We start from the raw sequence: 17923 nt of genomic DNA, 5'->3' as shown, positions 1-17923 counted from the left end.
GTTTTTTTTTTTTTTTTTCTTTTTAAACAAGCATGTGGTTGCAGAGCTGTGGTCAGACCTAAGGAATTCTAATATCTGCTAGAAGAAATGAGTGTTCCCTGAAGGTTACAACCACATCAACTGGGCTGCTAGTTCAGTTCCTAAACATGGAAGAAACATTGAAGACCATCTGGTACAGAGGTTCTCAACTGGGAGTAATTTTGCCCCCAGGAGCCATTTGATAATGTCTGTAGACATTTTTGATTGACAGTTAGTGGGTGGTACTCCTGGCATCTAGTGGGTATAGGCCAGGGATACACAAGACAACCCCCACAACAAAGAATTATCTCACCCAAAATGTCAATAGTGTTGCTATCACAAAAATCTAATCTAGTCTGTATATCTTTCCAGTGTAGAATCCATCTACAGTGACTCAGATTTGAATATTCTAGCCTCTGGTTAAATATGTCAAGGTCTACTGTTCACTATTTCACTGGCAGCTTATTCCACTCTAGGACAAATGTTAGTTTAATGGCTTGTTGATGGTGCGCTCAGAAACTGAATGCATATTACCTCATTCTTTCATAATTATCTGATTACTACATGCATCTCATGCTTCCCTGGTGGCTCAGCAGTAAAGAACCCGCCTGCCAATGCAGCAAAATCAGGTTTGATCCCTGGGCACAGAAGATCCCCTGGAGAAGGAAATGGCAACCCACTCCAGTATTCTTGCCTAGAAAAATCCCATGGACAAAGGAGCCTGGTGGGCTATAATCCATGGTGTCACAGAAGAGTCAGATGTGACAGTGATGTGTGTCCCACTCATTGGATGGTGAGCTCTTTGAGGGGCTAGGCCTAGTTCATATTTATCTTTACAGTCCCAGATTCTGCATGATGCCTGATATCTCCCAGAATTGCTAGGTAAAGGTTCAGTGAGTATGTAAATGAATTAAAGAATTATAGGTATATTCCCAGCTATACTTTTTCTCAGGTATGAAATTCTCATGCTTAGGTTATAGGTAGTGAAGCTCCAGGCGATGAAACTTGTCTTTTGAACAAGAGGTGGGAGAAAAAGACCACAAGCTACTTCAGGTTCTATCTTGCCGTTTGCCTCTAGGCAATCATTGTGAGTCTGGAAAACTACACATATATATTCTTACTTTGCACTTTTCTTTCACTGTAAGTAAGTCTATAAAAAGTACCAACACTGGAGCAAATGGAAAATATTTTATAATCAACAAGTTTAATTTGCTGAGTGCTTTGCATTAAAATCGCAGAAGTAAGTTGGGCTGGCCAATTCCCAAATTCCATTGCCAAAATGAGAAGCACTTTCTCAATCTTGCTTTAAATGGCCACGGGCCATTGGACCACTGAGCTTGGACAGATTTTAGAAGAAAGGAAAGAGCATGGAAAACAAATCTCCCATGGGGTTGAGAAGACCAAAGTAATAGAACACACTTTTTCAATTTCACTTTAAAGTCAGTGAATAATAATGGTAACTCACATTTGTAAAGAGCTTACATAGGACTTTTACATCTGTCCACCTTCCCAAACTATAATAAATGTCCACCTAGGAGGTAAGGGTTCCAGGAAATATGGGAAACCACAGGACCCTATGATGGATTTTTTTTTTTTTTTAGGGAACCAAATGTTTTTTAAATAAAATGTGGGGCAATTTGTTCTATTAAAACACTAACATATTGTGGAATAGAATCCGCCATTGGCATGGTGTTTTTAGATATAATTATCTTCAAAGAAACTCTGCATTCACGGTGGGGGGTGATTAGAGCTATATTTCCAGACAATTCTCTCAATTATGTTTGTAAGAAAACAGGGGAAAAGTTGACACAATTTTGTACACAGTATCTCTTTTACTTTTGCTTTTTTTTTTTGACTTTTCTTTCATTCTCTCGTGTTCAGTCTTCAAACACATTCTTACACATTCTCCAAGGCTCAACTCAAATATTTGCTATAGTTTTCTTAAGATTTCCTTGACTCCTGGCTGGGACTTCCTTCTCCATGCTCTACCTGCCTACAATGAGTCACTTAAACTGTAGTGTAATTAGCTGTTTATATGTCTATCTTTCCTGATAGACAAGAATTTTCTGGTACAAGGGAACCATATCTAAACCTCCACTTCCCTTATGGTGACATTTCTATAGAAATAATTTGCAATAAATTAACCTTATAATCAGACTATGATAGGCTGCTTTCCAAATATTTCTAAGAGACTCTGATCATAGTTTGCTTTCCATTTTTTAAAAAAAAATTTACACACTTTTGGCAGGTTACTTTCCATTTATAGTTATTATAAAATACTATTTTCCTCATGTAGTATGATACATCCTTCAGCCTATCTTGTACCCAAGAGTTTACATCTCCCACTCCCCAACCTTTATATTGCCCCCTGCCACTGGTAACCACTAGTTTGTATCTCTGAGTCTGCTTATTTTTTGTTATATTCACTAGTTTCTTGTATTTTTTTTTTTATTTCACATCTAAGTGAAATCATATAGTGTTTGCTTCTCCATCTGATTTATGTCACTTAACATAATACCCTGAAAGTTCATCCATGTTGCTATAAATGCCAAAATTTCATTCTTTTTTTTAATGACTGAGTAGTATTCCATTGCATCTATATATATCTATATATATATATGTATATATAAATATACACACACACACTATATCTTCTTTATCCATTTATCTGTTGATGGACACTTAGGTTGCTTCCATATCTTGGCAATTGTAAATAGTGCTGCAATGAACATCAGGGTATATGTATCTTTTCAAATTGTGGTCTCTACTTTTTTCTTTTTTTAGATATATGTTCATGAGTGAAATTCCGGTCATATGACAGTTGTATTTTTAGTTTTTTATGAAACTTCCATTCTGTTTCTGAGAGTGGCTACACCAATTTACAATCTCACTAACAGTGTAGAAGGGTTCCCTTTTTTTCACACCCTCTCCAGAATTTATTTTTTTACAGTGCTTTTGATGATGGCCATTCTGACCAGTGTGAAGTGGTACTTCATTGTGGTTTTGATTTGCATTTCTCTGATGACTGGTAATGTTGAGCATCTTTTCGTGTGCCTGTTGGCCATATGCATTTCCTACTTGGCAAATGTCTATGCAGTTTTTCTGACTGTTTTTAAATCATATTTTTAGGGTTTTTTTTTTTTTTTTGGTGTTGAGTCAATGAGCATTTATATATGTTGGATAGTAACCCCTGTTGTACCATTTCCCATTCAGTAAGCCGTCCTTTTGTTTGTAGTGGAAAAACTTTTGTTTAATTAGGTTCCATTTGTTTATTTTTGCTTTTATTTCCTTTACTTTAGGAGACAGATCCAAAAAATATTGCTGCGATTTATGTCAAATAATATTTTGCCTATGCTTTTATTTAGGAGTTTTATGCTATCTAATCTTTCATTTGGGTCTTTAATCCATTTTGAGTTTATTTTTGTATATGGTATTGAAGAATGTGCTAATTTCATTCTTTTATATGTAGCTATACAATTTTCCCAGTACAACTTATTGAAGAGATTGTCTTTTCTCCATTATATATTCTTGCCCTTTCTGTCATAGATTATTGACTATAAGTACATGGGTTTATGTCTCAACTCTCCGGAATTCTCTATTTTGCTTTTCTTGGTTAATCAATTTGTATTTGAGCAGTATCTACTTACTGAGATTCTAGTGTGAATGTGACCCTGTGTTTGGGTTTGGTTATATAAAGAATATTTTAAAAGTGTAAGAAAATAACTGAAATAAGTAGAGCATCTACTAAGCACCATGGTAGCATTTTATAATTATCATCTCATTTAGCCCCTGCCACAGCTTGTAAGGTACTATTGATTCTAGTTTGCAGATTAGGAAACTAAGGTCTGCACAATTAAATCACTTGTTCAAAGTCATGCAAGATGTAATCCTTATATTTGGATGGAAGTTTCAATTTAAGGCAACATAGTATGTACACACACACAAATAGCTTGTCCTTTCCTTCCAAGGTTATTTGCAGAGTTATTTATTATGTGCCAAAGGTGTACCCAAGTAAAAAGAACAGAATTTCTGGGTCCTGGATCATTTTCTATAACCTAATAGCTGTGTGACTTTAAATGTGGGGTAAAGAGAGTTTTTCTTTCTACCTCCGTTCTCTTCCAGCATAGATCATACTCCCAACATCATGCCCTGCCTGAGTCCTGTGAGACTGACCTCCATGGATTGCTGTCTAGGCCTCTACTGTCTGCCTTCTGGTTGGGTGTGACCAAAGGGGACCATCAAAGGGTAAAAAAGGAAAGGCATTTCTTTATGTCCTGCTACCTCATTTACTCATGCTAGACTGAGGCTGGAGAGCTCCCTGTTCTTGGAAACTGAGTGTCAGGAGATGGTCCTCCTCTTGGTATAGCTCTTTGCAGGTTCTGGAAGCAACTCCCTAACCTTGTTCCAGGCAGAGAGGTGCTAATGCTTCTCACATTATAAGGATCTCTGGGAGCTTTACTATTGCCCTTAACCCTGCCACACTCTGTAGTTGAATAGGCACCTTCATTGAACTCGCTTCAAACAGTCTATTGAGTGTAGCATTTCTGTTAGGACAAAGGCTGAAACATGTTAGGCTGCTTCTTTTGTCTGGATCTCAAGTTTTCTCATCCATAAAATGGGGATAACACCATTTAATTCACAGGAATTTTGTGAGGGCAAAATGTGTTAAAAGTAAACAGAAACTTTGTAGAAGTTGTTATTGTTCAGTTGCTAAGTCTTGCCGACTCTTTGTGACCCCATGGACTGCAACATACCAGGTTTCCCTGTCCTCCACTATCTCCCAGAGTTTGCTCAAATCCATGTCCATTGAATCAGTGATGCCATCCAACCATCTCATCCTCTGCCTCCCCCTTCTCCTCCTGCCCTCAATCTTTCCCAGCATCAGGATATTTTCCAGTTAGTGGGCTCTACACATCAGGTAGCTGAAGTATTGGAGTTTCAGCTTCAGCGTCAGTCAATATTTGGTGTTGATTTCCTTTGGGATTTACTGGTTTGATCTCCTAGCTGTCCAAGGACTCTCAAGAGTCCAGCACCAGAATTTGAAAGCATCAATTCTTTGGTGCTCAGCCTTCTTTTTGGTCCAACTCTCACATTCATACATGACTACTGGAAAAACCATAACTTTGACTAGATGGACCTTTGTCAGTAAAGTAATGTCTCTGCTTTTTAATATGCTCTCTAAGTTTGTCATAGGTTTTCTTCCAAGGAGGAAGTATCTTTTAATTTCATGGCTGCGGTCATCACCTGCAGTGATTTTGGAGCCCAGGAAAATAAAGTCTTGTCACTGTTTCCATTGTTTTTCCATCTATTTGCCATGAAGTGATGGGACCAGATGCCAAGATCTTCGTTTTCTGAATGTTGAGTTTTAAGCCAGCATTTTCATTCTCCACTTTCACCTTTATCAAGAGGCTCTTTAGTTCCTTTTCACTTTCTGTCATAACTTTACTTCAACTTTGTAGAAGTTTGTAGAAGTACTACTAAAATATTTGTCATCATAAGCTTGTTCTTTTAAATTAGAATTTGCACTTTCATTTTCCAAGTGTATACTAAAAATCTGTTATCAGTAAGGTCCTGTGCTAAATGCTTAGGGAACTCCTCTAAGCAGAGATTTACTTAGAGGTGGGAATAGGCAAATTAGGTTAAGAGAGGGAAGAAGAGTCTTAAAGAAAAAGATATGGCTCTGCTATTAGACAGTAGTGGGATTTTGGCTTGTTGAGGTTGGGGATAGGTTTAAAAGATGCTAGGGGAGAGGAGATGGCAACCCCAGTGTTCTTGCCTGGAAAATCTCAGGGACGGGGGAACCTGGTGGGCTGCCATCTATGGGGTCACACAGAGTTGGACACAACTGAAGTGACTTAGCAGCAGGGGAGAGGAAATGAGTTAGTGTTGTGCAGAGGTTGGAAAGAGCAAGGTATATTCAGGGTGAGTGAGTAAACCAGTTTCATGGAAGATGAGGCTGGAATAGAGCATTGGGCTAGATTTTTAAGGTCTTTGTAAAGTAATTATATCCTTTATCGCCTGGATGAATAAGAGGGAAATAAATTCCAGTATATCTTAATATCTCTTTCCTACCATAGCATCTGTCCTGTGAAATGCTTTGCATCGAAAAATAAGTGATTTAGATGGATTTGGATGTCTTTGCAACATGATTTGATAGATTATCCTAATGCATTTTACAGCAGATTGAATATTAAAATGGCCAAGAAAGAATTTGACTGAAAATAGATAATTTATACCAACTGGTACCTTTTTAAACATATATTTATTGAAACTCTGCTATGGGACTTTATATTGGAACCCAAGAAAGTAAAACATACACACACAGAGTTCATTTATTTGGGGCTCCTCATGACTTTATTCCTGCTCTCCAACCCCAAATGCTCCTAGCCTCCCAACCCCAAATGCTTGTAGGATCAAGCAGAAGACCTGGGGTGTATTTGCCAAAAGACTGAATGACTTAAGATATAATTTATTTTTTTTTAATAATTTTTATTGGAGTATAGTTGATTTACAATATTGTGTTTCAGGTGTGCAGTAAAGTGAGTTATAAACACACACACACACACACATACATACACACATATACATATCCACTCTTTTGTAGATTCTTTCCCAGATCGGTCATTGCAGAGCACTGGGTAGAGGTCTTTGTGCTATACAGTAGGTTCTTATTAGTTATCTATATATACTAATGCATATTTGTCAATCCCAACCTCTTAATTGATCCTTCTCTCTCTTTCCCTTATAACCGTAAGTTTGTTTTCTACATCTGTGACTCTATTTCTGTTTTGTAAATTAGTTCATTTGCACTGGTTTTTCTTTGAGTCCATATATAAGTGATATTAAATGATATTTGTCTTTCTATGTCTTGACTTCACTCCATAGATAATCTTCAGATCCATCCACGTAGCTACAAATGGCATTGTTTTATTCTTTTTTTATGATTGAGTAATATTCCACTGTGTACATGTACCACATGTTCTTTGTCCACAGAGCTCCCCAGCAGAAATTTCTGTGTTGATAAATAAAGTTTTGCATTTGTATGTTCGACATGGAAACCAATAGCTTATTCTCTTTTGAGAACTTGAACCACATCTAATGCAAATGAGGGGCTGAATTTTAAATTCTATGTAATCTGATTTAATACAAAGTAGCTGCATTTGATTAGTGGCTACATGCATGGGACAGTGCAGGTCTAGAGAGAAGTAGTCACAAGTAGGAAATCCACAAAAAACTTCATTCATTATATTTCCATAACACTCCGCAGTTGATAATCCTTTTCCATATAGCCTAATTGCTACAGCTTGAGCCATGATTTGGCATACTGTTCTAGGCCTTCCCATGAGTTCCTACCATGTTGTTCCACTTTTAAAATATTATTTAATCCATGTTTACTCAACCTCTCTCCTAAAGGTGAAATGGGAGTCACAGGAGATGATTTTGCAGCTGTAATCATTGTGATTCACTGAGTGTGTTTACACCTGCTAAATTTAGAATAGTGCAACTGTAATTTAGTAGCGCCTGTAGTCAGTCTAAATAATTATAAAAACGCTTAGTAAGCCTGTGGTGTTGCTGAGAGCAAGTTGCTGTGTGGCAGACCAAACGACCAACCTGCTAAGAACTACTCAACAGATCAGATTGGCAAGCATAATGTGCTTATTGTTATTATATTTATTTAAAAAATCGTGTGTGTATATATATATATATATTCTGTCCTAACAGAAAATATGGATGGTTAAAAAAAAAAACTTCCCTTTGAAATATAGCACCAACGAAGTCTTTCCTAATTAAGCATCCTAACCTAATGCAACCTGAAAGTAACTGTATTTGATACAGCTCAGAATCAAAATCTATGTTGCCTTGAAGTAAGCCTGAAATAAGCTAAGGGTTTTCTAAACTGGTTTTTCTAACCATATGGAAGTTATCTTTGGTTCTCTAAATTCTCCATGGTCTTGGACATTGCCACTCCTGTGGGAGTCCTGTTTCTCCACCCAGAAATGCCCCTCATCTCCTTTGTTGACTGGTGGATATTAGTTTGGCTTGTCCTTCAAAAACCAGCACAGGGACTTCCCTGGTGTTCCAGTGGTTAGTACTTCACCTTTCAACGCAAGAGGTGCAGGTTCAGTCCTTAATTGGGGAGCTGGGATCCTACATGCCTTGTGGCCAAAACCAAAATATTAAACAGAGGCAATATTGTAATAAATTCAATAAAGATTTCAAAAATGGGCCACATAAAAAAAATCTTAAAAAAAAGGCAGCACAAATAGTACCTCCTTTATTGAGATTTCTCTGACTTCCCAATAGACATAGTGAGATATTTGCTTTGGGAATTTGTACACACTTCAAAGACAGCAAATGAATCATTATGGATATTTGTTTTTTATGAGTGTGGACTGTGAGACTGTGAGCCCAATAAGGCCAGGAGCTGTATTTAATTAATTTCTATATTCTCAAGAATCATTATAAAGATCAATAATGCTTAATTCAAAGTTGCTAAAAATAAGAACATGGGTCACCATTCAGAGCTAAAAATGTAATTTCAAGTTAGTTTTTGTTTGCATACAGTGATGTGTGATTAGAATAATCCAGAACAGAGATAATCCTCAAATGTTTGTGGTTACATACTCAGTTCATTTCAGTGACTCAGTCGTGTCCGACTCTTTGTGACCCCATGAATCGCAGCACGCCAGGCCTCCCTGTCCATCACCAACACCCGGAGTTCACTCAGACTCACGTCCATCGAGTCAGTGATGCCATCCAGCCATCTCATCCACTGTTGTCCCCTTCTCCTCCTGCCCCCAATCCCTCCCAGCATCAGAGTCTTTTCCAATGAGTCAACTCTTCACATGAGGTGGCTAAAGTACTGGAGTTTCAGCTTTAGCATCATTCCTTCCAAAGAAATCCCAGGGCTGATCTCCTTCAGAATGGACTGGTTGGATCTCCTTGCAGCCCAAGGGACTCTCAAGAGTCTTCTCCAACACCACAGTTCAAAAGCCTCAATTCTTCGGCGCTCAGCCTTCTTCACAGTCCAACTCTCACATCCATACATGACCACAGGAAAAACCATAGCCTGACTAGATGAACCTTTGTTGGCAAAGTAATGTCTCTGCTTTTGAGTATGGTATCTAGGTTGGTCAGAACTTTTCTTCCAAGGACTACATCATTTGAATTAAGGACTTTTGCCTTTTTAACTGTGTTTTGCTTAAAATAATGTTAGCATTTATCTCTTCCCTCATTAGCAATGCTCTGAGACTCCACTAATCGACTAACATGAAATAGTCTTTATCCCTTACCACTACTACCATCACCTGCCAGGGATTCTTATTTTTAATCATTCTCTTTGAATATTCCAAAGGATGGGGTTTTCTTTATAAAATACACTACTGAAATGTGGATTCCATGAGAATCAGAACAGTTTTGATTGCTGACACAATCCATACTTTACCTAGTTAAAATAAAGGTAATCAACAAATGTAATCAAACTTGCTTATACCTTTACAAATCTTTACAATCCCTCATTCCACCATCCAGTACAGACACTACCCTGCTTCATTGGCCACTTTCACTCTGTCACTCACAAGCTTTGCTGTCTGTGCCACCACTTGGCCTCCTTCTGACCTCCTCTAGACAACAGCACTCCACACCCCCAGGCCACTAACCGTTCCACTGCTGACTGTTTCTATGAATGAACCTCTAGGGTTTCATCACCACCAGGTTTAATTTACTCTTTCCGCTTGACATGGCCAGCTTTTTCAGAAGGAGTTTCTATAGCAGAGCTGATGCACCCTTGTGAATCCATCCCTCTTTCCAAATGACTCTTCTTCCTGGAACATACAAGTGACTAGGATAATGGTGGTGGGTTTATCTTTGGGTGAGAGAATGCTCAAATGGAATCTGCTAGTGTAACTGAAAATGCAGCTCTCTCCAACAATCAGGCTCATTTGGTCTTGTCCATTCAACCACAATTTGTTTTAATGTGATTTTTTTTTTCCGTCTCTATTTTCTTCTTTAGTTCATGTCCCTTCAGAGATCTTCAGTTTATTCTACAGCTATGCATCTAAGTTTATGCCCTTGTTCATGAAGCTCCTAGGTCACCCAAAGGCCTAAATATGTGTTTGGACATCTGTTCGTGTCCTATCCAAAGTTGATCCACAGAGAGAAATCAGATTATCACAAGTGTGGCTTATGGAACAGAAGCTTGAATGGAGTAAAATTGAAAGTCTCTCTGAATAGTAATGAGGTTGTTAAGGTGGTCAATATTGTTAAAGAGGTTATTAGTGATGCTGGAGTCAGAAAGGGAATGGAGTGGGACCCCTTAGGTTCCTAGTTGTAGTGTGTCATAAGCCAAAGGAAAAAAGTTGCAGGACTCAGTTACTAGACAGAACTATTTTTATAATAGTGATTCACAAACCTGGTGGAGCATTAGAGTCACCTGGGGGTCTTAAAAAAGAGACATTTCAGAAATTCCCTGATGACAAAGTGGTTAGGACTCTGCCAATGCAGGGAGCATGGGTTTTATCCCTGGTCAGGGCACTAAGATCCTACAAGCTATGTAGTGTGGCCAAATAAAAAGAGACGTTTCTAGAATCCACCTGAGAATTTTGAAATTCACCTTGTGAATTCCAAAAAGTCTTTCACAGTGATAGAGCTCCATTAGCAAGTCCTGGGCTCTGGGAGGCTAGTCACAGAAGTCCTCTGGAGTAGTGTCTCTCAACATTTACATATAGGGAACATAGAAAATAGTAATGTTAATGCTTGCACAGCACACTGAAAAGAATAAAAACAGTAGCTTGTGGCCTGAATAACTGTCTAAAGAGTTGCAGCTGTTCCAGAGCCAATATGGTAGCCATATTGCTGAGGCGATTAATCTTGGCACATTTAAATTTGGGTGCCACTGCACATGGCCCAGTTGGGAAGCAACCTATCTCAGTCCTCTGATCTACTTAATATCAAATCTGAATGAAAGCAAATTAGCTTGTTTCTGTACTCCTGGAACAATCTGTCCTTAAAGAAGGTGGAAGGGAGCTGAAAAACTATGGAGAGAAAGTGATTCCAAAATACAGCTTTCCATGGATAAATTCACAAAACAATTGTATCCATGAAGATACCCTAATAGCTGAATAACTGAAACTTATGTTCATGTTTTGCTCAAAATTTTTTAAGTTCAAATTCCCTACCTTGGCATTCAAAGCTCTCTTTTGTGAAGGACTCTATTTCTAAGTGTATTTACTTTTGTTTTCAAATAATCTAAATTCTAGCCAAAAAAGGTTCCATATGTTTACTGATCAGTTCAGTTGCTCAGTCGTGTCCGACTCTTTGCAACCCCATGGACTGCAGCACTCCAGGCTTCCTTGTCCATCACCAACTCCTGGAGCTTGCTCAGACTCATGTCCATTGAGTTGGTGATGCCATCCAACCACCTCATCCTCTATCATCCCCTTCTCCTCCTGCCCTCAATCTTTCCCAGCATCACGGTCTTATTCAATGAGCCAATTCTTCACATCAGGTGGCCAAACTATTGGAATTTCAGCTTCAGCCTCAGTCCTTGCAATGAATATTCAGAACCAATTTCTTTTAGGATTGACTGGTTGGATCTCCTTGGAGTCCATGGGACTATCAAGAGTCTTCTCCAACACCATACTTCAAAAGCATCAATTCTTCAGTGCTCAGCTTTCTTTATAGTACAACTCTCACATCCACGCACAATGACTGGAAAAACCATAGCTTTGGCTAGATGGACCTTTGTTGACAAAGTAATGTCTCTGCTTTTTAATAAGCTGTCTAGGTTGGTCCTAACTTTTCTTCCAAGGAGCAAGTGTCTTTTAATTTCATGGCTGCAGTCACCATCTGCAGTGATTCTGGAGCCCCCCCAAAATAAAGTTTCACTGTTTCCCCATCTATTTGTCATCAAGTGATGGGACCAGATGCCATGATCATACTTTTCTGAATGTTGAACTTTAAGCCAACTTTTTCACTCTCCTCTTTCACTTTTATCAGGAGACTCTTTAGTTTTTCTTCACTTTCTGCCATAAGGGTAGTGTCATCTGCATATCTGAGGTTATTGATATTTCTCCCAGCAATCTTTTATTCCAGTTTGTGCTGCATCCAGCCTGGCATTTAGGCATGATGTACTCTGCATATAAGTCAAATAAGCAGGGTGACAATATACAGCTTTGACATATTCCTTTCCCAATTTGGAACCAGTTTATTGTTCCATGTCCAGTTTTAATTGTTGCTTCTTGACTTGCATACAGATTTCTCAGGAGCCAGGTCAGATGGTCTGATATTCCCACCTCTTGAAGAATTTTCCACAGTTTGTTGTGATCCACACAATCAAAAGTAAAAAAAAGATTCCATAGGTTTACTAATGGGAGTTGGTATTTTTTAGACTCAAAATTCTGTTCTTAAATCATTCATCCTTCATGATTCAGCTCAGATTTCAGTACTCTTATTGAAAATTTTCTGGTCTTATTTCTCTCAGACTTCTGTAAAGTCTTATTTGAGCCTCTATTCTTCTGCTTATCATGTACTATGTTATATTATATCTATTTCTACATGACCTGACTAGTGAGAATTAGAATGTCTAGGTTGAAATCTAACATTTGCCCACTTACTAGATGATGACCTTTTAAAACTTATTTAAATTTGTTGAACTTCAGTTTCTTAATCTAACAGATTAAATGAAAGAGTATCTGTCATGTGGAGAAGGCAATGGCACCCCACTCCAGTATTCTTGCCTGGAAAATCCCATGGACGGAGGAGCCTGGAAGGCTGCAGTCCATGGGGTCGCTAAGAGTCGGGCACGACTGAGCAATTTCACTTTCACTTTTCACTTTCATGCATTGGAGAAGGAAATGGCAACCCACTCCAGTACTCTTGCCTGGAGAATCCCAGGGATGGGGGAGCTTGGTGGGCTGCCTTCTATGGGGTTGTACAGAGTCAGACATGACTGAAGCAATTTAACAGTAACTTAACAGCATCTGTCATGTAGTAGACTGTTGGCAAACAGTGGTTTCAGTTCTCCATCTCATATCCTTGCCCTTGCAAATGACTTTTAGGTCATGTATCAATAGATGGAGTCTATAGCTCCACTCCTTGAATTTGCACTGGTCTTGAGACTTGCTTTGGCCAATAGAATGTGACAATTTGCAGAGTGTACATGTTCTGAACTTAGGCCTCAAGAAGCTACATGCTCCCACTTGCTTTCCTTGAGTCCTGCTTAACTGTCATTTAAGCCAAGGCTAAATTCCTGAAGCATATGAGATCACTTAGAGAGAGATAAACTGTCCCAGCTGAAGACATTGTAGGTCAGTTAGCAAACAGCTGACTTAACAACATATGTATAAGTGAACACAGCTGAGATGAAAAGAGTCGCTCCCCTCCCACCCAACTCCTTTCCTCAAACTCCACTGAGCCCAAGCCAAATTACCAAAACATAGATTTGTGAACTTTAATATATGGCTATTTTAAGCTAACGGTGCCAAAACTTTAGCTTGCTTCAGAATCACGTTGAAGGTTTGTTAAGACCAATTAGTGGGCTCTTCCCACAGAGATTCTGATTCATAGATCTGAGATGTAGTCCTTAAACTGAATTTCTAGTAAGTTCCTATATGATTTTTAAAGCAGGTGGTCTAGATCCAACATTTTGAAAATGACTGTTTTAATCTGCTAGTTTCGAAGTCATTAATGTAGCAAAAGCTACTGGATAGACAGGGCTATTGTAAATCTTAGTTATTATGAATTTGAAGTCTGGCAGATAGTTGGCACTGAAGTCTAGTTATTATTATCTGTTATATTTCTTCAACTAGCCTATAATTTCCTTGAAAAAAAAGAGACTATTATCTAGTGAGTATATCCTTCTACTATCTATCTCTCAAATTGCAGTAGCTTGCATGTGGTAAACATATATTTTGATTCAGTACCCTACACAAACAGCAAGCAGGTGTCATATAGAATTTCTTTGTTTGTAATAACTATTCTCTTTCATAATTTGGGAAGATTTTCTGAAGATATTTTCATATCCTTTAATCCTAAAATTCTTTCTTGTTTCTTGTATTCATATATCTATTAACTTTTGTTAAAAATAAATAATAGAAGGTCGCAGTTTTATTACAGAATCACTGGACATGTGTATAGTGCTGTAGTAGCTTGAGGGGCTGAGGATTCTGGTAAGAAGATAGTGTAAGTAATCAGCCGGGGAGGGGAGAAGCCAATAAGAGAATGAATAGATTGGGAGAAAATGGAAAGATTAGCGCACTGGAGATCTCTGTAATGAGTCTTAAGACAGTTATAGTGGGAACACAAATGTAAGAGAAGAGGAAAGGAAAGAGTTATGGTCAGAATGTAAGCTATTAGAATTTAAGATTTGGAGAATGAAACTTATTAAATAATTCCCAGGAATATGTATTTTAGAACAGATCCTGAACGATTCTGACATGTAAGTTTGTAGTCAACGTCCTCTTTAATCTCGTTGAAAAATATGGTTAAGAGACAAACATAATACCTACTTCTGCATGAGCTCAAAACTGATGCTGAGAACAATACCCATTATTTAATATTTCCTACAAAATTCCATGTAAAGAATTTCTTTCCAATTTAGTGTAAGGAAAAAAAAAGACAAATTTGTCTTTCCTGAGGATTTGCTATATTCCTTCCTTTATGGTATTGAAACTTAGAAAATTCACCATGGTCACCTCTTCCCTGTGGTTGCTAAGCTGCTAAGAGTCAGGCCTGAATTTCAGCCATTTCCACATTATATTAAGTCCCAATCCTCTTTGTTCTCAAGGCCCCTTGTGAATACCTCTGTGTTACCACTGACATATCATATTTAAGTTACTTGTTAAATGTTATTTCTTCATCATTTTATTGTAAGCCCCTAAAAGCAGGCACCTTGACTTTTGTATCAGTTCATCTGTAGAAACTAGCATAGTGCCTGCTATGAAATAAATTTATAGGGAAATTTTTTGCTAAATTATTAATTAAATGCTGACAACTATTAGAAGAATTGCATTAACACTAATAGCTAGTAAGTTTGTTCTTACCTTCTTTCATGATTTTAATTAATATATATATATAATTATAACATTCTACTAAACTACAATTATATATCAATCTATTAATCTTATATGTGTTTCATGGTTGGATATTAGCATGAAATCCTCTTTTCTCATTTCTTGCACCTCTCCCTCCATGTAGAGGGATCTCAGTTAGTCTTACATTTCTGGCTTTTCCTCTTTCCCTTTATTCGGTCTATCTAGGGAGCTAGAGTGATATAGAAAAGTAGTAAAGTGTAAGTGTTAGTTGTTCAGTTGTGCCCAACTCTTTGAGGTCCCATGGATTATAGCCCACCAGTTTCCTCTGTCCATGGAATTCTCCAAGCAAGAATACTGGAGTGGGTAGCCATTCCCTTCTCCAGGAGATCTTCCTGACCCAGGGATCGAACCTGGTTCTTCTGCACTGCAGGCAGATTCATTACCATCTGAGCCACCAGGGAAGCCTTATAAGAGTGACTTATCCAATTGGTAAATCTGAGAATCCATCAGCTATGTTCTGAAGACCAAGTGCTCATTTTTAAAGTTTCATTGTTTACATCATCTAGATCTGTGTTTACTTGATATATTGGTTCCTCCATTCACACAGATCTACTCTGTCCGCTGAAAGCTTGACTGTATGTGTGTGCTTAGTCACTCAGTCATATCTGACTCTTTGTGACCCCACAGACTGTAGCCCACCGGACCCCTTTGTTTATATCCTTTGGTCTTTGATTTCTTGGTTCTTTTTGTTTATCCTCTGTCATGTTCAGCAGGAACTAGAATTGTTTCCGAAACCCCCATTTTTTCTCACCTTTAAAGTACCCTGCAATTACTTTATCTACTGCTTTTGGCCCTGGCACTATTTCTGAGCCAATGTATTTCCTAAGACTAAGACATCACAAGTATGCTTCTTTAATGAATTTGTGATTTAGTTTTCCTATTTTCTCTGTATAAGCAGACTTACATCTAACTTGATGGCATCCCACATTTCTTTTTATGTGCCCACTAATAAAATTTACTTTGTTTCAAAGGGTAGACCAACAATCTGATTCTCCAAAGCTTACATATATAAGTAGCAGGTATTACAATGAAGAGCACCAGAGATAATATAAAAGCAGACAAACCATGTAACTCCAGCCTCATCTTGGCTTTGCTCTAAATGAAGGTCAAATTTATAATCTGAGTCCAAAAAATCTTAGAATGGTATATAGATTTGGTTGATAAATAAATTAGGTGATACAAAACTGTATTAGCCGGTATAACTCTAATGTCTGAATGCAGTGTATATAAGAGCTATTTAGTAAAGGGCTGTAAATGGCAACCCACTCCAGTATTCTTCCCTGGAGAATCCCAGGGACAGAGGAGCCCGGTGGCTGCCATCTATGGGGTCGCACAGAGTCGGACACAACTGACGCGACCTAGCAGCAGCAGCAGTAATAAAAACATGTGAAAATGATCTGAATGAAACATTTTATGATTCCATACTCAACCCAGGGGTTTTTGGAGTCACCAAAACAGTACTTTCCTTTATGGCTCAAGTTCTTAAACAATGAGATAACTGATGGAGCCCAAAATATTTATACTGATTCCATCTTTACTTCCATAAGACTAAGCTGGGAGACAGAGTATACATGGGACTGTGCTGCGTGCTTGATCACTCAGTCCTATCTGACTGTCTGCAGCCCCATGGACTGTAGCCCGCCAGGCTCCTCTGTCCATGGAATTTTCCAGGCGAGAATCCTGGAGTGGGTTGCCGTTTCCTACTCCAGAGGATCTTTGTGACCTAGGGATCTAATCCTCGTCTCCTGAACTGGCAGGAAGATTCTTTGCCACTAGTGTCACCTGGGAAGCCCGTATGTGGAACAGTCAGCTCTAATATTGATCAAGATTACATAGACTTACTGACTTAAATCAGATATGGCCCCAAATCCACAGGGCTCCTCAAGTGGGTCAGGACCCCATGAATAAGGGGCAAAAGTGGCATGTATGGATCCTTGGAGTTACATGCTCCACGAGGAAAATGGAAGGGGGTGCACAGAGCATACTCAGTTTACACTTGCTGAAATTACCCATTGCCGGGGTCCTGCCCCGGCTGATCCAGGGTATTCGAAGCGGGGACGGCGTCGGCGACCTATTTATTTATTTAAATATTTTATCAAAGATATAAAGAGTAATAGGATGAGGATAGCTCAGTAGGAAAATTCAGTGGAGAAAAGAGGCTGAGTGGCTTGGTTTACGCGGGAGACCAATAAATCTTCAAGACAAGAAGTTTGCACCACTTACGTAGGCCGCAGGCGTCCTTCCGTTCTCCCGAAGGAGAGGAGACACTGAGGCCTCCCCGGTCGGATCTTAGAAGCCCAGGCATAATTAGTAAGCATGGTGGGTTCCGCGCTCCAGATGGAGACTCAGCCAGAGTGAGAGAGAGAGCGACATGGGGAGACCAGTATTTCGAGAAACTGATCCCAATTCTTTATTTTCCATGATCTACTTTTATACACTGAGATGTTATGCAAAAGTCACGCGGGGTCAGCAGTCCTGACTTTTATCAAAGTCAGGTGCTTCATACAAATGTATACAGAGGTCTTAGGGGTGTTACATCATCTTCTGGCCAGGGGGGCCTGCTGACAATTTACGACCCTCTCCTTGTGACAGTGGTCAGTCAATCAGGACACTTATTTCTCCAGGGCTGATTATTCTCAAAACAGACGCCACCCAAATAAAGTTACATTCCTACAGGGTGAGGGTGTAGTGGGTTTTAGTTAAGGAAAGAATTTACTTAGCCTAAGGTCTAACGTGATTAATATCAAAGGTTAATTCTATATATTCATTAATGTGTGTAAGGGCAGGGGATATGGAGACTTAGCAACAAACAT

The sequence above is a fragment of the Bison bison genome, unplaced genomic scaffold (assembly GCF_000754665.1).
Source record: "Bison bison bison isolate TAMUID 2011002044 unplaced genomic scaffold, Bison_UMD1.0 scf7180017863957, whole genome shotgun sequence".
Taxonomy (NCBI): domain Eukaryota; kingdom Metazoa; phylum Chordata; class Mammalia; order Artiodactyla; family Bovidae; genus Bison; species Bison bison.
Note: the sequence above shows the minus strand (reverse complement) of the source record.